Source organism: Gopherus flavomarginatus, chromosome 3 (genome assembly GCF_025201925.1).
Source record: "Gopherus flavomarginatus isolate rGopFla2 chromosome 3, rGopFla2.mat.asm, whole genome shotgun sequence".
NCBI lineage: Eukaryota > Metazoa > Chordata > Testudines > Testudinidae > Gopherus > Gopherus flavomarginatus.
In genome coordinates, this window is record NC_066619.1 from 244,134,855 (window position 1) to 244,156,792 (window position 21,938).

A 21,938-nucleotide genomic window follows, 5' to 3' on the forward strand; every position below is an offset into this window, starting at 1 on the left:
TTAAATTCATACACCCCCGCATGGGTGACGAATGCTGACCTTTCCTTTGCAGGTTCATCTAGCGGTACTTGCCAGTACCCGTTGGTTAAGTCTATTGTAGAGATGAACTGGGCACGTCCTAACTTCTCCAATAGCTCATCGGTGCGTGGCATTGGATAGTTGTCCGGATGAGTTACCGCATTTAGCTTATGGTAGTCCACGCAAAAGCGTATTTCCCCATCCGGTTTGGGTACCAGAACCACTGGAGATGCCCATGCACTGGTAGATGAGCGGATTATACCCATCTGTAGCATGTTCTGGATCTCCCATTCTATAGCAGCTTGGGCATGAGGAGACACCTGGTAGGGTGGGGTTCTAATGGGGTGAGCATTACCTGTGTCAATGGAGTGGTATGCCCGTTCAGTCCATCCTGGGGTGGCTGAGAACAATGGGGCGAAGCTAGTGCACAGCTCCTTGATTTGTCGCCGCTGCAGACGTTCCAGGGTGGTTGAGAGGTTCACCTCTTCCACACCACCGTCTTTTTTCCCATCGTAGTAGACACCGTCAGGCCACTCAGCATCATTTCCCTGGACTGTAAACTGACAAACCTGTAAGTCTCTGGAATAGAAAGGCTTGAGAGAATTAACATGATACACTCTGGGCTTTAGTGAGGAATTGGGAAATGCTATGAGGTAGTTCACAGTTCCCAGGCGCTCTTGGACCGTGAATGGCCCTTCCCATGATGCTTCCATCTTATGGGCCTGTTGCGCCTTCAAGACCATAACCTGGTCTCCTACCTTGAAGGAACGCTCTCTGGTATGTTTGTCATACCAGGTCTTTTGCTCTTCCTGAGCATCCTTTAGGTTTTCTTTAGCAAGGGCTAAAGAGTGTCGGAGGGTGCTTTGTAGGTTGCTTACAAAGTCCAGAATGTTAGTTCCTGGAGAAGGCGTAAACCCCTCCCATTGCTGCTTCACCAACTGTAATGGCCCCTTAACCTCGTGACCATACACAAGTTCAAACGGTGAAAACCCTAAACTGGGATGTGGTACAGCCCTGTAGGCAAACAGCAACTGCTGCAACACTAGGTCCCAATTATTGGAGTGTTGACGAATTTACGTATCATGGCCCCCAAAGTTCCATTAAACCTTTCCACCAGGCCATTGGTTTTATGGTGGTACGGGGTGGCAACCAAGTGGTTCACCCCATGAGTTTCCCACAGTTTTTGCATGCTCCCTTCCGGGAAATTAGATCCTGAATCTGTAAGGATGTTGGAGGGCCAACCTACCCTGGCAAAAATGTCTGTTAGGGCCTGACACACAGCGTTAGCCCTGGTGTTGCCTAGAGCTACTGCTTCCGGCCATCGGGTAGCGAAGTCCACGAAAGTCAGTACGTACTGCTTTCCTCTGTGCGTCTTTTTTGGGAAAGGACCCAGAATATCCACAGCTACTCGCTGAAATGGGACCTCAATTATGGGGAGTGGCTGGAGAAGGGCCTTGACCTGGTCTTGGGGTTTTCCCACTCTTTGGCATACCTTACAAGACCGGACATAATTGGCAACGTCCTTGCCCATCCCCTCCCAGTGGAAGGACTTCTCCAACCGGTCCTTGGTTCTGTTCACCCCAGCATGGCCACTGGGATGATCATAGGCTAAGCTTAAAAGCTTCCCTCGGTACTTAGTTGGAACCACCAACTGTTTTTGCAGCTGCCATTCTTCCCGGTGTCCACCAGAAAGAATCTCCTTGTATAAAAGTCCTTGGTCTACAACAAACTGGGATCGATTAGAAGAGCTGAGAGGCAGTGGGGTGCTCCGTGCCGCCGCCCAAGCTTTCTGAAGGCTGTCATCTGCTTCCTGCTCAGTCTGGAACTGTTCCCTTGAGGCTGGGGTCACCAGTTCTTCCTCAGACTGTGGACTTGAGATTGGTCCCTCTGGAAGCGATGTAGGTGATGGGGTTGTTTCCGTTGCAGGTGAACCGCTCTCCGCTGGTGCACCTGAGGGTATTTCAGGCTCTGGCTGAGCCTTTTGGGTATGGCTGTCTGTTGCTTCTGCCAGTTCTGGCTCGCTGGCGCCCACTGGCGTTGAGTTTGAAGATGTGGTTGCAATTGCTGGTGCTGGTTGCTGTTCCAGTTCCGGGCCTGGGACTGGAGGTGCTGTGGCTGTTTCAGTGGTTGGCATGGAATCTGGGTCCATTACCTCTGTCTGGGTCTCTGGTAACACAGACGGGGCGTCTGTGGACGGCTCAGGAACAGGAGTGGGTCTGGAAGCTTGCCAGGTTTGGCTACATGTAACCATTCCTACTCCCTTGGCCCGCTTCACCTGATTGGCCAAGTCTTCCCCCAGTAGCATGGGGACGGGATAATTGTCATAGACTGCAAAAGTCCACATTCCTGACCAGCCTTTGTACTGGACAGGCAGTTCAGCTGTAGGCAAGTCTACAGCTTGTGACATGAGGGGGTAAATTGTCACTTGGGCCTTTGGGTTGATGAATTTGGGGTCGACGAAGGATTGGTGGATAGCTGACACTTGTGCCCCTGTGTCTCTCCATGCAGTAACCTTCTTTCCGCCCACTCTCAAAGTTTCCCTTCTCTCCAATGGTATTTGAGAGGCATCTGAGTCTGGGAATCTTTGGTGTGATGGTGGTGTAATGAAATGCACTCGGTTTGGGTTCGTTGGGCAGTTGGTCTTTATATGTCCCAGTTCATTACACTTAAAGCATCTTCCAGCTGACTGGTCACTGGGTCGAGGTGAGTTACCAGAGACTGGTGAGGTGGAAGAATAGTGTGTCTGTGGCTTTACTTGGGTTGTAGGTGGGATTTTTGGCTGCCTTCGGTTGTAGGGTTTATGGTCGGTGTGTCCTCTGGGGTATTCGTTCCCCTTGACAGTAGCTTTCTTGCTTTCTGCCACTTCCATCCATCTGGCTCCAATCTCCCCCGCCTCGGTGAGATTTTTGGGTTTTCCATCTTGTATGTACCGTGTTATGTCCTCAGGAACACCATCCAAGAACTGCTCCATTTGTATGAGGAGGTGCAGTTCGTCTATGGATTTAACGTTGTTTCCTGATATCCAGGCCTCATAATTTTTCCCAACGTAGTAGGCGTGTTTGGGAAATGACACATCTGGTTTCCACTTTTGGGTTCTGAAACGCCGACGGGCATGATCTGAGGTTATCCCCATTCTGTATCTGGCCTTGGTTTGAAAAAGTTTATAATCGTTCATTTTCTCCTTAGGCATTTCAGCTGCCACCTCTGCTAAAGGTCCACTGAGCTGTGGCCTCAATTCTACCATGTGCTGGTCTTCAGAGATGCTGTACCCAATACAGGCTCTTTCAAAATTTTCCAAGGCGGCCTCAGTGTCATCACCTGCCTTATAGATGGGAAATTTCCTGGGATGTGGAAACATAATTGGCGAAGGGTTGTTAGGATTGGCTGGAGCATGTTGCTTAGCCTTTTCTAATTCCAGGGTCTGGCGGTGGGCCTCCCTCTGGAGTTCTATTTGTCTTCTGTGGGCTGCATCATCTTCTTCTTGTTTCCTGCTGTGAGCTGCCTCTTCTTCTTGTTGTTTTCTTTTGTGGGCTGCCTCTTCTTTGGCTAGTTCTGCATTAATTAGTTCTATCCGTCTCTTATGTTCATTTTCTTTGTCTATGGCTTGTTGCCGCGCTCGCTCCTGCCTTAGGCTTTCCTTGGAACTCATGTTTTCTGCTTTCTTGTGCTGAGGCGCCATCTGGTGTTTATTGTCTGAACTGCAGCTTCTCTGTTGCCTCCTGGGGTCTGCCTAGCAACAATGCCTTTTTCCCTTTCTTCCTCTAGCTAATCTTTTAAATGTAAAGTAAACCAGAAAAACCACTTTATTTGCATGTGTATTGTGCTGGTACTTGACTCCTAATGGGAGTGCTATTGTCTGACAAAAGACCTGTTTGTCACAGCTTAATGGTTCCTTGCTTAATATGCAAGCTACTGCCAGGAGAGAACAGAAAAAAAATCTCTCTGGTTTCTTTTAAAACCAAACCCTCTCTGCTTAAAAGCCCCTAGCAGAGAAAAGAAAAATATAATATTCTTACTGGCTTCTATCTATCCCACAACGCTGCACACCATGTCATAACATTTTTCACGGATTTGGACCTTAGCGTCCAAAATATGGGGGTTAGCATGAAAACCTCCAAGCTTAGTTACCAGCTTGGACCTGGTAAAGCTGCCACCACCCAAAAAATTAGAGTATTTTGGGGCACTCTGGTCCCCCCAAAAACCTTCCCTGGGGACCCCAAAGACCCAAATTCCTTGAGTCTCACAACAAAGGGGAATAAACCATTCCCCCCCCCCTCCCTTCCAGGTGTTCCCTCCCTGGGTTCCTGGAGAGATACACAGAAGCAAGCTCCGTGAATCTAAACAGAGGGACTCCACCCTCCCCATTTCCAGTCCTGGAAACACAAGTACTTCCCCCTTCAGCCAGAGGGTATGCAAAGTCAGGCTTAGTAAATCTAACACAGAGAGATTTTCCCCCTGACTTCTTCCTCCCACCAATTCTCTGGTGAGCTGCAGACTCAATTCCCTGGAATTCCCACTAAAGAAGAACTCCAACAGGTCTTAAAAAGAAAGCTTTATATAAAAAGAAAGCAAAGGACATAAAAATGGTCTCTCTGTATTAAGGTGACAAATACAGGGTCAATTGCTTAAAAGAAATATGAATAAACAGCCTTATTCAAAAAGAATACAATTCAAAACACTCCAGCAACTACACACATGTACATACAAAAGAAAACAATATAAACCTTATTGCCTTACTATTTTTGTACTTACAACTTGGAAACAGAAGATTAGAAAGGTGGAGATAGAAAAATCACTCTCATAGCCGAGAGGGTCAGACCCAAGACAAAGAACAAAGAACTCACTCACAAACTTTCCTCCACCCAGATTTTAAAATAGTCTTGTTTCCTGATTGGTCCTCTGGTCAGGTGTTTCAGGTTACTCCTTTCCAGGTGAAAGAGACATTAACCCTTAGCTATCTGTTTTTGACACATGCAGTATAGGAATCCTAATATAAGGTGGGATTAATTAACTAGATGTGCAAAGTTTTCTAAACCATCAGTTACAAATTCCCTCATTGCTTATATTAATAATTTACAGTAAGAAAAAGTGAGCCCAAGTCTGCATGGATTGGATGTAACTGGGGGCTGAAATGGTGACACTACCTCATAATCAGGTAAAACTGAGAGGTATCCTTCTCAGGATGATGAAGATTCATTTCTTAAATAAGAACTTTTGTCTCCCAGGACTGAAAAATGTATGCAGCACAATATAAATAAAACCAAAGAAGCCCCTTACTATTCTCAGGATGGACGCAAATATATTAATTATACTAATAAATGAGATGAAGTAATACATTTAAAAACAGCCCTTCTCAGGGAGGATAGAAACAAATAAAAAAGGTAAAGAATCTCCTCTCTCTGGGGTTTGAAGAAATTACAGGAAGTTAAAAAAGCCTCCAGGGCTGAATAAAATGAATTAAAGTAAGCCCTTCTCAGCTCAAAATATGATTAGCAGTCCTCACTTATGGGTTAGAGAAAACATGTTAAATCGCTTATAAGGAATAAATCCCCACACAACCCTTCATAGGGCAGGCTATGTTCTTTGGCACCCAGCTCAGTGGGGGCTTAGAAGAAAATCCCTTTGTGCTGAAGAAATTAGGCCTTCTCAAGGCAGATGTGAAAGAAGAATTAAGAGAGTGAGAGAAATGCCCATCTGAAAGAGAAAGAAAAGAAAGGTTAAAATAAAACACTGTCCTCTATAGATAAACATTAAAAAAGATATATTTTCAGGTCTGAAGAAAATAAATTAAAAATGAAAATGATGCCCCTCTGGGCCAAAGAAAATAAATTAAAAAGCTTTCAATCTTAAAGATTACTCATTAAAAAAATAAGAAAGGCTTCTCAGGGTAGTATTGATTTCTAAGTCCCATCACAATATAATTTTCCTAAGCTTCAAATAGGAACAATCAACTGCTCTTGGATTTTGTGAGTCTTCATAACAACCTCTTGTTCTTCACCATTCACTTGTTAAGAACAAATGCATTTTGTTCATATTTTATATTTAATTTATTATTTATTTATTATCAATTGAATTTCCTTTACATTCTTGGAGCTATTGGTTTATAATATCATTTACCCTTGCTTGCATATTTGTGATTGTATTGGTAAGTCACAATGAGTTTAATGTCGTTCAGTTGAGATACAAAAACAATGTCCTGACCCATATAAGTGTGGCCATATCTGAAGATCCCACAACACATTTCACAAAGAGGTAGATTGTGATTTAAGAATTTGCATATTTTAGCCCCTTACTGTCATAATGGGGGTTGTGTACCTGAGCATCTTTAGTATATTTATCCTCCCTATACCCCTGTCAGGTAGATTAGTACTATTAGCCCCAATTTACAGATGGGGAATAGTGGCAGAGAGACTGAGGGCTAGATTGACAAAGGGACTTTAAATCTTAGGTGTCTTGGCATCCAGTGGAATTTACAGCCCCAAGGTAGATGTCCAGGCTTCTCCTACATAGTATGGGGAGAGTGAGGCACCTAAGGAAGTGATTCACACAAGCCAGCAAAATGAACAGGGAGCTGCCTAAACAAGCCAGGAATGAAATTTAGTGGAAAAGAGCCAGCTTTAAGGCCCAAATCAATGGGAACTAAAGCTCCTATCTCCCCTCAAGTTTCTCATCTGCGAGCCCTCCCTTCGAGTTAAACACCTAAGCCAAGTCAACACTTTCTTGCGACAAGGCAGAGAGACCCACCCTATTATAGCCAATGGCCAGGGAACTCACTAGAGATATAGGATATTTCTTTTTAAACCCTTGCTTTATCTTATTTGGAGCAGGGACTTGAACTTAAGTCTCTTACATCCTTGGTGAGTGTCCTAATCACTGAGCTGTGGAGTATTCTGGGCATACGTACACATCTTAAACATGCCCAACCTGCTCATTTTCAGCTGTTTTTTTGTGCGTGTTAGATATGCTTAGAGCATGCTTAATGGATCAGGTTCCACAGTCAAGATAGGCAGGGGAACACCAAGTTTTAGAATCATGCCAGGGCTTAGGTGTGGGTGAAGGTTCCAAGTATCATATTACCTCAGTTGGCATTAGGATTTAAGTTGCTTCGCACATGCCCACTGGTGGAAACTTAAGCATCTACAGAGTTAAGTAGCAGCTGAGTCGTAATGTTCAGAATGACAGTAGCACCAAAGTCCCTTTGTGAATCAAGTCCTAAATGACTAACCTAAAGTTATAGAGGAAATCAAATGCAGGTCTCTCAAATTCCAAGCTAGTACCCAAGCCACTAGTTAATAAACATTATGTAGTTCTGCTGCCCAGTTACACACCGACTCTGACTCATCTTTTGTTCCTCTCTTGCTTCAGGGAGGAAGTAAGGTGCTGGAGGGATGGTAGAATCGCACTTTCCCCCCCTTTGCAGCTGCTCAGGTCAAAGAGCCAGCACCCTGGGGAGAGGAGATGGCATTCCTACCACAAGGGCCTGGATCCACAAGGTGACACAGATGTTGCAATGCTAAGCATTGCAATGGGTAACTTTTGGGCACCTTGGAAATCACTGGAAACCTTGTTGAGGCACCTAAGCTTTCTATACAATGCCTGGGGAGAAATAGGTAGTATGCCTAGCCAGGGAGCTCTCTAAGCTAGCCAATAGCAGATGATGAGAAGAGAGGTGTGTCTTAAGCTCTGTCACTCCCAAAGTGAGGAACCCAAGTCTGCGCTAGAAGGAAGTGCTGATCTCTACTTGTGATCCATAGCCAGGAACTTGGAGTTAGTTATGTCTTACCAGAACAGTAGCAGCACATGTCTAACTCCACACAAAAACAGTAAGAGGCAGGGAAGGCCTTCCTTATAACCTTTAGTTTAGCGAACTTATCCAGGATGTGGAAGACCCTGGTTCTATTCCTCAATCTGTTTGATGAAGAGAAGGGATTTAAACAGTGGTTTTCTAACTCTCAGGCAAGTGCCCAAACCACAGGACTAGAGAGTCACTCTCACTTTTTGGCCCAATCCATAGATTTGCTTTCAAAAAAAATAATGTGGTGCTTCTATCTGACAGATGATAGTGAGGAAACTGAAGTCTTCTATCTACAGAAAAGACCCAGCAGGAGCACAGAAGTTCCAGCTTCCCCACACCTCCTTACTAATGTGTCTCAGTACTATTCTTTGGAGATCAACTCTAGAAGTGAAGGTAGTTTGTTTCTTATGCACATTTAATCTTTGCCCTCTCTGCTGCGCCTGGCAACAAGGGTACCAATTAATGCTAATTTTGATGATCTTTTTTAGATACAGACACCTGTCCACTAAAAAGCAGTCTGACCATCAGCTCATTTCACATACGTCCCCAAACAGCTACCAGATGGTAATGACTCAGTCACTACTGACCTGGAAGCAACCTTGAAAGCAGTAAGAATATTCATACAAAAAGCAATATTACTTAGCCAATCATTTTCTCTGTTCTCTCTGCTACTATTTATAGCATTTGTGTTTTATAATAGGGATACTCATTCACCAGCTAACTTTTCTTTGAGTCTATTCATAATTGTGCATTTGTGCCAAAACCAGGGCTTGCAAAATATAACACAAAAAATTTTAACTCCAGAAGCACATTGCCTATTATTTGAATCTTGTTCATACTATAGCAGTAGATTGTGCAAGATCTATCCAAACTTTAGACCTTTATTATGTGAATAATCCCACAGGCTTCCATTGAACTACTCACACCCATTTTAGCATTTTATTCTGCTGCCCATCACTTTAATATCTGAGCACTTTCCATATAAAATTGATTACCAATAGCTACATCCTTAGGAGACTCCAGGGACCACTTTTCTCCTTTCTGGGGGTATAAAATCTCTGCTTGAGTTATGGATTTTATGTTTGCTTGATCAGTTAGTTTTGAGAGTTGCTTTTATTTATTTTAATGGGGGGAAAAGGTTGAAGGCAGTGTAAGCATTGTGAGGTTACGTCTTCATTGAGAGCTAGAGGTGTAATATGCAGGTCAGATAGATGGACCCATGTTAGCTTTGACTGAGCAAATGTTAAAAAAAATGTAACCACAGTATTATAGGTGGTGCGACAAGCTTGCTGCCTCATGTATAATCCCACCTGGGACCCTATGTATTTACTCAGGCAGCTAGATAACCTCTTCACTCACATTACCATGGTTGCATCTCTACTGTTAGTGCACTAACTCAACCAAAGCTACCTGAGCCAGAAATTAAACTTCCAGTTCAAAGTATAGATGCAACTTTAATGTCAATGGAATAAATGAGCCTCAAAAGGCATTAACATGACCTGGTTACTGTCCAACATTAAACAATGTTAAAGTTCAGGGTCTGGTATATAGACACCTCAGCCTGTTTAGTACCATGGCAAAAACATCATTAAATATTCTTCTAAACTTTTATTAAAGATGCAGATCGGCGGGGGGGGGGGGGAAGAAAGGAAAAAAGGTTACAGCATTTGAAATGTAAAGTATTACGTGAGACTTATTTTAACATTTCTTGTTCCCTTCCTCTCTAGCTGAAGAGAGATTTTAAACACACACCCACATACCCACCGCCATAGCCACAGTCTTTTAGACTGTATCAGACATGGTAATAACTGTCATTCTTTGTGGAAAAGAAAAGAAGCTAGTTAAGATGGGCTGGTGCTGTTGGTATTGCTGTTGTTTTTAAAGTCCACGTTTGTTCACTAGAAAACAAAGCAAAACAGTCACAGAAGGGAGAAAAAAAGAACAATAGAAAATTCAACTTCTGTCTCTGGCTTTGACTCTTACTTGCACCCTTACTGGCACAACACATGGTCTTATCAGTCACTCCAAGACCAGGCAACTTTGTACTACCATTGGGTTATTGAGGGCATTGTTTTTAGCTGCCTTTTTGGTTACAAGCTTATTGCAGTGATACAAAATATTATAAGCCTGACTTATTAGACAGAAGGCAAAAGGAAAGGGGGAGGAAAGAGACAAAATAAGGCAGGGAATGAAAAGGACATGGAGGGTGGGCAGGAAGGAGTTGCAAAGTCTCATTGCCCGATGGTGTTCAGGATTTAGCCAGAATCAATGGGGTAATAATGTTTTCCAGTTCTCTCTCTCTCTGTCCAGTCAGGTCAGGACGTTTCTCAGGTGAGGCCAAGAAAGATCCAGCAGTGTAATAGTGGATCCTGGGGTCCGGCAGCCATAATGATGAAGCTTTCTCCTTCCCCTTCTTTCTGTCAGCAATTTTTGTGTGTTACCTCCTCTTTCACCATTTTTCCTCCCAAAGTCTCTTTTTGAGGCCCCCAAAAGGAAATGATGGGTAGAATAGCCCATCCACTTATCATTCTGTCCACCAATTAGACTGAAATTTCTGATGCACCAATTTTGGCTTATTAATTTTTGGTCCCACATTTCTCTTGTATATCTGGTATAATCTTAATTATTAGAACAATGCCATTCTTGGTCTGGCAGAAAAGCTTTGTCAAAGAGGAAGCATTTGAAGTGTTTCTAAAAGATGTTTAGACTCAGCATTTGCCTAATTGCTCCCGAAAGTTAGCTCCCTAGCCAGATCCACTTGGCCAAGAATGTTTCATACTCAGCTCTCACACACTTTGTCTCGGGCTTTGTGAAATTACGTCATATGAGTGTTTTCAGGAACAAACACTTGTCTTGGTCCGTTATAAAACCCAGCTCTTCTGAGATAAAACAAAAAAACAACACTGCAACAATTCAATGGAATTAGATATTTCCTATATAGAGACAGTCTCTTTCCTATTGTTTGTTTCTTGAATTGTTGGGTATCATTAGTTGTGCATCAAAATAATTGAGAAATTAAATTTCTGAGTTTTCCCCTCCAGTAAGCCAAATCTTTAAGAAGAACGGGGGATGGGAGGAGGGGTGTAAACTTTAGAAATATGCAGTGTATGTGAAGAGCTTCAGAAGTCTTTCATTTCTATTACACTTCAGATATACTCTCACCAAGTAGGCTTCCCTGTCCTAATTTAAATTCATTTTGGACCAGTTTTATTCTTAAACTTTTTTATTACTGGTTTTCAATGAGTGCCATCTGCCAAAAGGAAAGTCAACAGAAGGACTCAAACATTATTAACTGACTGCTGCCTTCATTGCCTGCAATTTTATCCTCACTGACTCAGAGGTCAAGTTTCTCAAAAATGGGTGCATAAAGGCAGGTTCTTAAATCTAGATATAGGCACCTAAACAAATTACCTGATTTTCAAAAATGCTGAGCTCCCAGTGAATAAATATAGCTGTAGAACCTAACCGAAGGCACTCAGTTTTGTAAGCCTCGGTCATAGTTTTTAATTACCTGTACTTATAATGCAAAGTTCTTCTATTCTGGTTAAAAGTGCCAGTTGAATTGTTATTTTTCTGTGTGCTCTGACTTGCATTTTCTTCAAAATGTTAATTATCCTGAAATTCATATTTTAAAAAAAACATATTTTGTCATTTCCCCATAATGTATTTAACACTCGTTTTTATTTTGTAACCTGTTCTCTGTGCAAGGCTGGATTTTCAAAGAAGCTGAACGGTATTAAACACCCAAATCTCATTAACTTTCAGTGGAAGTTGGGCATCTAATGTCCACAAGCTGTTTAGAAAATCCGACTATTAGTCTATAAATTTTCTATCTGAGACAATGATTCACAAATAAGTTCCATAGTTAGCCAGCATCATAGAAGATAGAGATGGAAGAGAGAACAGTCATATATAAAAGACTACCCCAGAGAGCAGTGGGGTTGTGCGCACATTTCAAACCAGAATACTGGACCAGATTATCAGCCAATGTAAAAATCATTGACTTCAATGGAACCACACTAATTGTACACTAGATGAGAATCTGGTCTCATTATATTTATCAAAGGGAGGAGAATGTTGTGCTTCCCTGCTGTCTTACCATCAAACCTTCAGCCTCCATACACCATGGGTACTCTATGGCTGAAGTAATAGATTAATGGGGACTAGTGGTACAGAATCTGAGGTGAGGAGAGATGATCGACAAAATTTGGACAAATTGGGCCAAAAGAAATCCAATGAGGTTCAACAAGGACAAGTGCAGAGTCCTGCACTTAGGACAGAAGAATCTCATGCACTGCTACAGGCTGGGGAGCAACTGGCTAAGCAGCAGTTCTGCAGAAAAGGACCTGGGAATTACAGTGGACAAGAAGCTGGATATGAGTCAACAGTGCATCTTTATTGCCAAGAAGGTGAACAGCATATTGGGCTGCATTAGTAGGAATATTGTCAGCAGATCAAGGGAAGTGATTATTCCCCTCTATTCGAAACTGGTGAAGCCACATCTGAACTATTGCATCCAGTTTTGGGCCCCCCACTACAGAAAGGATGTGGACAAATTGGAGACAGTCCAGCGGAGGGCAGCAAAAATGATTAGGGGGATGGGGCACATGACTTACGAGGAGAGGCTGAGGGAACTGGGGTTATTTAGTCTGCAGAAGAGAAGAGTGAGGAGGGATTTTATAGCAGCCTTCAACGACCTGAAGTGGGGTTCCAAAGAGGGGAACTAGGCTGTTCTCAGTGGTGGCAGATGACAGAACAAGGAGTGAAGGTTGTAGTGGGTGAGATCTAGGTTGGATATTAGGAAAAACTATTTCACTAGGAGGGTGGTGAAGCACCTAGGGAGATGATGGAATCGCCATCCTTAGAGGTTTTTAAGGCCTGGCCTGACAAAGCCTTGGCTGGAATGATTTAGTTGGAGTTGGTCTTGCTCTGAGCATGGGGTTGGACTAGATGACCTCCTGAGGTCTCTTCTAACCCTAATCTTCTATGATTCTATGAATTTAGCCTAATCTGCCTTCTCCATATTACCACTGCTCTTGTAATGTAAATGCACTTGGTTGCATCCCAAAAGATATAGCCTGAATTTGAACCCAGATATTAAATGTGGTTGTTTCGCACCTAATTGACATCTCTTTTGTATTTTGGTTTGGTGGCAGTGGATAAGCCAGAGATTCCAGGCAGTAGGGAAAGAAGCAGCCAAAAAGGGATTGGTTCACTGAGGAGAAAGGGGCAAAATGAGGCCCAGCCAGGGACAACCTTCCACACAGAAGTCCTCAGAGTCAGAACTATCCAGGGGAGACACAGTCTACTCTGGCAGCACTAGGACAATGGTGATGCTTCCTGTCCCCCACCAGGTGGCCTTGGGAGAAAGCCACAGAGAGAAGCAAGCTGGAGACTCCAGCTAGTAGGAGCAGAAGCAGGAATCTTTGGATGTTCAAAGAACGCTCTACACTTTTGAATGGACTTTCTCTGACCTAATCTGATTGGCTGTTTGCACCAAGCCTCCTGCTCCCTCACAGTCTCTTCACTTCAGCTTCAGTCCATGTCTTCTCCTCTTACCCTCTTCTTCCCACTTCCTATTCTCTTCTCATTTAATTTATCTGCTAAGTAAATCCCCTCAATGAACAAATATTTACAAAAATAAATAACAAAACAGTAAAATCATTTTGGAACTAATATGACATTTGCCACTATCACATTGTTCATGCTGCTTGTGTTTTCTATCTCTTTCCCCCACTTTTTGTCTATTTTGCCTATTTAAATAGCTCTTGAAGGCCTAGCGCAAAAGGGCCCACTCTTGCTTACCCCTTAATAAACAAGATTAATGCATCACATTGAATTTATAACCTTCTTTTTAACTAGCAAACAATCCTGTCTTTGTTTTTTCTAATCTGGTGTTTGTTATGTCACTATAACATGCTGCTCAGTTAAGAGTCTTACTGAAGTTTAAAGAGCAAAATGAATATGTTTGTCCTGGGGGTGCATCTTAGAATGACCAGGATTAAAGCAAGGATTTAAGGTTTGAGAAAAGATTGAAAATTATATATCCCAAAGATAAGATAAGAGAGACATTGCAGTGATCCTAATGACATTTCAAAGTAAGTGAAAATTAAAAATGATTCAAATAAACTGTTGGCAGTCATATAAAAATAAGAGATAATGGAGGGAGGAAAAAACACCTTACAAATTAGAAATAGATTTTCCACAAATCTGTTTTCTCTCTTTCAATCTATTTTCTGTCCATCAAAATCTTTCTACCTAGGTACTAGAAATGGTCTCTGCCATATACATCCATGTATGTGCGTGCATGTGTATATTATATATATTACACTCAAAAACATTATATTAAAACATGTTTGCAAAGTCAAGCACTCAAAAAGCTAGGAAATGCCACAATTAAGATCACTTGTGCACAGAAACCCTTAATTTGTCCCCTTGTGCATAGAATTATGATACAGTCTTTAATTATATGATTAAACTATCTTTTTCTACAGATTCCAACCTTATTTAATTCCCAGGATGAATGTTGCTGACTGAATGGCTAACTGAAATTTCTTTTTATCCTCAGCATTCAATATACGGTCCCAAGCATGATTCATGGCACATCATCCAAATCCTGAACTGAATACAGAATTATTAATTTCCTCATGGGCATTTATATGAAGCTGTCATCATAGTATCTTAAAAGCAGCAAAGAGTCCTGTGGCACTTTATAGACTAACAGACATTTTGGAGCATGAGCTTTCGTGGGTGAATACCCACTTCATCGGATGCATGTAATGAAAATTTCCGGGGGCAGGTATATATATGCAAGCAAGAAGCAGGCTAGAGATAACAAGGTTAGTTCAATCTGGGAGGATGAAGCCCTCTTCTAGCAGTTGAGGTGTGAAAACCAAGGAAGGAGAAACTGGTTTTGTAGTTGGCAAGCCATTCACAGTCTTTGTTTAATCCTGAGCTGATGGTGTCAAATTTGCAGATGAACTGAAGCTCAACAGTTTCTTTTTGAAGTCTGGCCTGAAGTTTTTTTGCTGCAGGATGGCCACCTTAAGATCTGCTATTGTGTGGCCCGGGAGGTTGAAGTGTTCTCCTACAGGTTTTTGTATATTGCCATTCCTAACATCTGATTTATGTCCATTTATCCTTTTCCGTAGAGACTGTCCAGTTTGGCCGATGTACGTAGCAGAGGGGCATTGCTGGCATATGATGACATATATTACATTGGTGGACATGCAGGTGAATGACCTAGTGATGGTATGGCTGATCTGGTTAGGTCCTGTGATGGTGTCGCTGGTCTAGATATGTGGGCAGAGTTGGCATCGAGGTTTGTTGCATGGATTGGTTTTTGAGTTAGAGTTACTATGGTGCGATGTGCAGTTACTGGTGAGAATATGCTTCAGGTTGGCAAGTTGTTTGTGGGCGAGGACTGGCCTGCCACCCAAGGCCTGTGAAAGTGTGGGATCATTGTCCAGGATGGGTTGTAGATCCCTGATGATGCGTTGGAGGGATTTTAACTGGGGACTGTATGTGATGGCCAGTGGAATCCTGTTGGTTTCTTTCTTGGGTTTATCTTGCAGTAGGAGGCTTCTGGGTACACGTCTGGCTCTGTTGATCTGTTTCCTTATTTCCTAGTGCGGGTATTGTTGTTTTGAGAATGCTTGGTAGAGATTTTGTAGGCGTTGGTCTCTGTCTGAGGGGTTAGAGCAGATGCAGTTGTACCTCGGTGCTTGGCTGTAGACAATGGATCGTGTGGTGTGCCCGGCATGGAAGCTGGAGGCATGAAGGTAGGCATAGCGGTCGGTAGGTTTTCGGTGTAGGGTGGTGTTAATGTGACCATCACTTATTTGCACTGTGGTGTCTAGGAAGAGGACCTCCCGTGTAGATTGGTCCAGGCTGAGGTTGATGGTGGGGTGGAAGCTGTTGAAATCGTGGTGGAATTTTTCCAGAGTCTCCTTCCCATAGGTCCAGATGATGAAGATGTCATCAATGTAGCATAGGTAGAGAAGGGGTGTGAGTGGACAAGAGCTGAGGAAACATTGTTCCAGGTCAGCCATAAAAATGTTGTGGGGCCATGCGGGTGCCCATAGCAGTGCCACTGATCTGGAGATATATATTGTCATCAAATTTGAAATAGTTGTGTGTGAGAATAAAGGCACAGAGCTCAGCAACCAGTTGTGCTGTGGTATCATCAGGGATACTGTTCCTGACAGCTTGTATTCCATCTGTGTGTGGGATATTTGTGTAGAAAGCCTCTACGTCCATGGTGGCTAGGATGGTGTTTTCTGGAAGGTCACTAATGCATTGTAGTTTCCTCAGGAAATCAGTAGTGGTGTCACAGAGGTAGCTGGGAATGCTGGTGGCATAGGGTCTGAGCAGAGAGTCCACATATCCAGACAGTCCTTCAGTGAGAGTGCCAATGCCCGAGATGATAGGGCGTCCAGGATTTCCGGGTTTGTGGATCTTGGGTAGTAGATAGAATAACCCTGGTCAGGGCTCTAAGGGTATGCTGATTTGTTCCAGTGTTAGTGTAGAGAATGTCCTGAGTAGATGGTGCAGTTTCTTAGTGTATTCCTCAGTGGGATCTGAGGGAAGTTGTCAAGTATAATTCCCAAAACTGGACCTTAGCGTCCAAAATATGGGTACTAGCATGAATTCCTCTAAGCTTAATTACCAGCTTAGATCTGATAGCACTGCCACCAATCAGGAATTTTAGGGCCTGATACCCTCTGGTCCCCGCAAACCTTCCCAGGGGACCCCAAGACCCATATTCTTTGAGTCTCACCACAAAGGGAAATAACCCACTTCCCTTCTCCCTCTTCCCCTCCAGGTGTTCCCTCCCTGGGTTCCTGGAGAGATATACAGAATCAAGCTCCATGAATCTAAACAAAGGGATTCCACCCTCCCTGCTTCAAGTCCTTGAAACACAAGTACAGAGAGATCTAACCTCTCTCCCCCCTCACCCAGAGGGTATGCAAAGTCAGGCTTAGTAAATCTAACACAGAGATTTTCCCCCTCCCTTCGTTTCTTAGCCTTAACCAGTGAAAAACACTCAAACAGGTCTTAAAAAGAAAGCTTTATATAAAAAGAAAGAAAAAGGACATAAAATGGTCTCTGTATTAAGGTGACAATATACAGAGTCAATTGCTTAAAGGAAAAAAATGAATAAACAGCCTTATCCAAAAAGTATACAATTTAACACATTCCAGCAACTACACACATGTAAATACAAAAAAAACAATATAAACCTATCGTCTTACTATCCTTGTACTTACAACTTGGAAACAGAAGCTTAGAAAGCCTGGAGATGGAAAAATAACTCTCAGAACTGAGAGGGTCACCGAACCAAGACAAAGAACAAAGAACTCACACCCAAAACTTCCCTCCACCCAGATTTGAAAAAGTCTTGTTTCCTGATTGGTCCTCTGGTCAGGTGTTTGGTTCCCTGTGTTAACCCTTTACAGGTAAAAGAACATTAACGCTTAGCTATCTGTTTATGACAGAAGTGGCCTGTAGAATTTGGTATTGGAGAGTTGTCCGGCGGCCTCCTTTTGGTAGTCAGACCTGTTCATGACGACAACAGCACCTCCTTTATCAGCCTCTTTGATTACAATGTCAGGGTGGTTTCTGGGGCTGTTGATGGCATTGCATTCTGCATGACTTAGGTGACGAGGCAAGCGATGTTGTTTTTCCACAATTTCTGCCTGTGCACATCGGTGGAAGCATTCTACGTATAGGTCCAGACTGTCATTTCGACCCTCAGGAGGAGTCCATGTGGAATTCTTCTTGTGCTGTTGGTGGGAGGGTGACTGTGTATCAGTGGGCTGTTCAGTGTTATCCTGAAAGTATTCTTTGAATCTGAGACAGTGAAAGTAGGCTTCCAGATCGCCGCAGAACTGTATCATGTTTGTGGGGGTGGCATGGCATAAAGAGAGTCCCCAAGATAGGACAGACTTTTCTTCTGGGCTGAGTGTGTGGTTGGATAGATTGACGATATTGCTGGGTGGGTTAGGAGTACCACGGTTGTGGCTCCATGTGGCAGGTAGGAGTTTAGACAGCTTACAGTCCTTTTTCCTTTGTAGTGAATAATGTACAAAATTGATGAATTTATCTTCACAATACCCCTTTGAGGTGAGGTGGTATTATCCCCATTTTGCACATGGGGAACTTAGAAATTAAGGCCACAATTGTCAAGAATGTAACTAATTTGGGGGCAATTTGAAAAGCCTATGGCCTAATTTCAGAGGACATAGCTTTTCACAGCACTTTAGATGCTCGGTTAAGACTTCCCAGTCACCTCAGTTACACTTGTAATCATTCAGCATGTCTGTAAATCAGACCTCAAGTGTTTCAAATTGGGCACCTAGAAAACAAGGAACAGTCAGTGGCAATTTGTAAATAGTTTGGCTTAAATGACTTTCCCACCATTACACAGCAACTTTGGCAGAGTCAAAGAAAGACTCCCATTCTCTATGGTCGCATTCAACTATTTTAAACCAAAAAATCCTCTCTTTTCCTGCCATCTCCATCTTAATTCACTGCACACCTGCTACTTCTCTGGCATGTTAAGCAGGGGAAGCAGGAAGAGAAAGAATGTCATGTGATTACGGTAGTTGAAGGTCACCCTGGAGAACTGGATTGCATGGCGTCCTCAATTTAACCATTTCTTAACTTTTAGGTACTTGATCTTGAAACCTTAATGTTCTTTTAGTGTAGTTTTTCTGGGTGTAAATTTCCAGGATTTTTATAAAATTTTAAAATGGGAAAAAACTGAAATTTCATCCTGTGCAACCATATAGACACCCAACATGGATCTTCAGCAGGGTTGCAACCCTTAGAACCACAACACAGTCTTCTATTACTACCTGAGCTACTAGAGTACAGTAATTGTAGTAGTAGGCTGTTATCTGCTATGTGAACCTGCCACTGGATGCGGATAGAGATATAGTTTTCCAATAAATTTCACAGATATTTGCTAGGCTTCAAAGGAATACTGAGACTCAGGAACAACAAGTTCAATTCCAGGTTCTGTATAAGAAGGTGCTGTAGTGGGAAAAAATGCCTTATAGTGATAGAGTTAACAAAGAGACAATAAAAGAATGACTTGATCACAGTAGGGTGACCAGATGTCCCGATTTTATAGGAACAGTCCCAATATTTGGGGCTTTGCTTATATAGGCACCTATTACTCCCCACCTCCATCCCGATTTTTCACACTTGCTGTCTGGTCACCCTAGATCACAGTCTATAAGTACCTGGAGGGTAACAAATATCCGATAGCAGTCTCTTCAATCTAGCAGACAGAGACATACAATCCAATGGCTGGAAATAGACACTAGAGAAATTCAGATTGGAAATAAAGTATAATTTTTTTTAACAGTGAGATTAATTAATCAGTGGAAGAGTTTACCAAGGATCATGGTAGATTTTCCATTTCTGGCAACTTTCAAATCAAGATTGGACATTTTTCTAAAAGATACGCTGTAGTTGAAACAGAATTAATTCAGGGAGGTTCTCTGATTTGTGTTACACAGCAGGTCAAACTAGAAGATCACAGAAGTCCCTTCTGATCTTATAGTTTATGAATATATGAAAAGTCATGAGTGAGACCTAAAAAAAAATCTCATTATTTTTAACACAAATAAATGTTGGGTTCACTTTATTTGTCTTTTGGTTTCTGAGCCTTTAAGGGTTCTCACAGATCAAGGTTTTAAGATTTTCTCAACAGTTCTAGAAACATATTTATTTTAGATGAAACCTGAAATTCTCACCTAAGGACATGAATCCAGAAGCTTGGGCTTCATGAAACAGATATCATGAGATTTGGCAATATTAGCGTTGCCAAACAGCTGCTGTATTTTGCCCCAGAAATGGCTAAATTTCAATGTGGTATCAATTGATTACTTTGGTGTATAAACAACATTCACCTGTCCCATGCAAAAATCCCATTTACTGAAGATGAGATGAGGAGGATTCACCTTATGTATGTTATATATAGACTTTTGTAAAGTGCACTGGAATACTTCAAGGTAGTGGAGGAGGTTTAGGTTGGATATTAGGAAAAACTTTTTCATTAAGAGGGTAGTGAAGCACTGGAATCTGTTACCTAGGGTGGTGGGATCTCCTTCCTTAGAGATTTTTAAGGTCAGGCTTGACGAAGTCCTGTCTGGAATGATTTAGTTGGGCATTGGTCCTGCTTTGAGCAGGGGGTTGGACTAGATGACCTCCTGAGGTCCCTTCCAACCCTGATATTCTATGATTCTATGACTGTTTTATGTACATGTTAAGAAGATGTTAGACATGGTATTCCTTCAACCATATTTATTCCTAGAATGTTTCACACTTTTATATTCACCCCAGGCTGAAAAAGTATAGCGTTGTTCATTCATTATGGGACATGAAGTTCAACTCAAGCTTTGACATTCACTATATGTATCACTATTCTTACCAGCCTATTATTTATGTACACAGCATTGTCAAATCTGTGGAATGAGGGTGGTGGGAAGCTGTGGTGAGCACATCCCTCGCCCATGCTGCTTCCCGCTGCCCCCGTTGACCTGGGACGGCAAACCACGGACAATGAAAACCACGATCTGCTGAACCTGCCGACACAGCAGGTAAACAAACTGGCCCGGCCCACCAGAGTGCTTACCCTGGCGAACTGCATGCCAGAGGTTGCCGCCCCCTGGTCTATAAGGTGCCACAGGACTCTTTGTCACTCTTCTATGTGGGTGACAAATGGAGTATAATGAGTCAGGGTATTAATGAGAGGAGAGGTAAGGTATTTAAAATTATTAGAGTGACAGACTGATGGATGTAGGAGTCCACATTAAAGAGTGCATTATATTTGTGATATCTGCGTATGCATCTCAACAAGGATTGTAAAGAAGTAGAGGAGAATTTCCACCAAGACTTGCAGGTACTAGTGAGCACAGCAGCTGCCCATGAGCTGTGGTTGGTGCTGGGCAATCTGAATGCGCCAAATTGTCACAACTTAGCATGTGTCAGGTGTCCATTGCAGGTTCCGGTGTTCCATGGAGGGTCTGGTCACTGATAAATCACAATTGGAAGTGAACTTGGGGAAGGAATCCCCAACACAAGCTGGGAAACAGGGTTTAAGCTCCTAATGTTTGGTACAGGAAGGAGACAGCTCCTTTTCTCCAACACCTTTACCCTCATATGAAGGGAGGGCAGTGGGATCCTATTGATAGGCTGGGACTAGGTTTGGACGGGTGAGGGGACAGACAGAAGCACTCCCCAGATAAATAGAAATGAATAAGGAAGGAATGGTGATCTGCACTTTATGAGCTATTTCTGGATAATTCCCAGATGTGTTAAGTTAATAAGCTTGTGGCCCAATTAAAACCATATTCCTCACATCCTATCATTCTTCCTCTATCTCCAGGACGATTAATGTAAATCTCTGTCATCTGCGTGGGCAAAGACCATTTCACAAAATTTAACAGTTCTAGGACTGTTACTATATATTGTTTACTGTAACAAGAGATCAGCCTATTTGAAGTCACAAAAAAGAAAAAGACATTTTCAGAGGGCTTTGTAGTTTAATTTGTTAATCAAAAATCTTCAGTGCATGCTAAAGCTTGTTATCTTTTCATCAGAATCTGATATTTAGGCGTGCAATAAATGGTTTCACAAAAACAATGTTCCCTTGAAAATGTTTTCTGATAACATTTTGGGAGACAAGACATATTTCTTCCTGACACAATAAATATTTTTGCATACACTTTTAGGGTAGGCAACCTATATTGCTTCTTCTCAGCATGCTTGTAAGATGAGGTCTGAACCTCCAAAATCTGTTTTTCCCCCCAAGAGGCATATTTTTATATTTATATATAAATTTACTAACAAGTTCAATCCCCACGGCCAATGCCCCACCAAGGGCACAGCATTACACTTTCTGCTACATCTTAGCCTAGTTCTGATTATTCTGCTTACCTAGATTTCTTCTTCAATTTCAGTTGGATACAGATATCTTCAACTTTACACACTTGACTAAGACCTGATCTAAACTAGGAATTTACATTGGTATAGCTAGATTTCTGATGGGTGAAAAATCCATATCCCTGAGAGACATAGCTATATCAACCTAACTTCCGGTGTAGACAGAGAT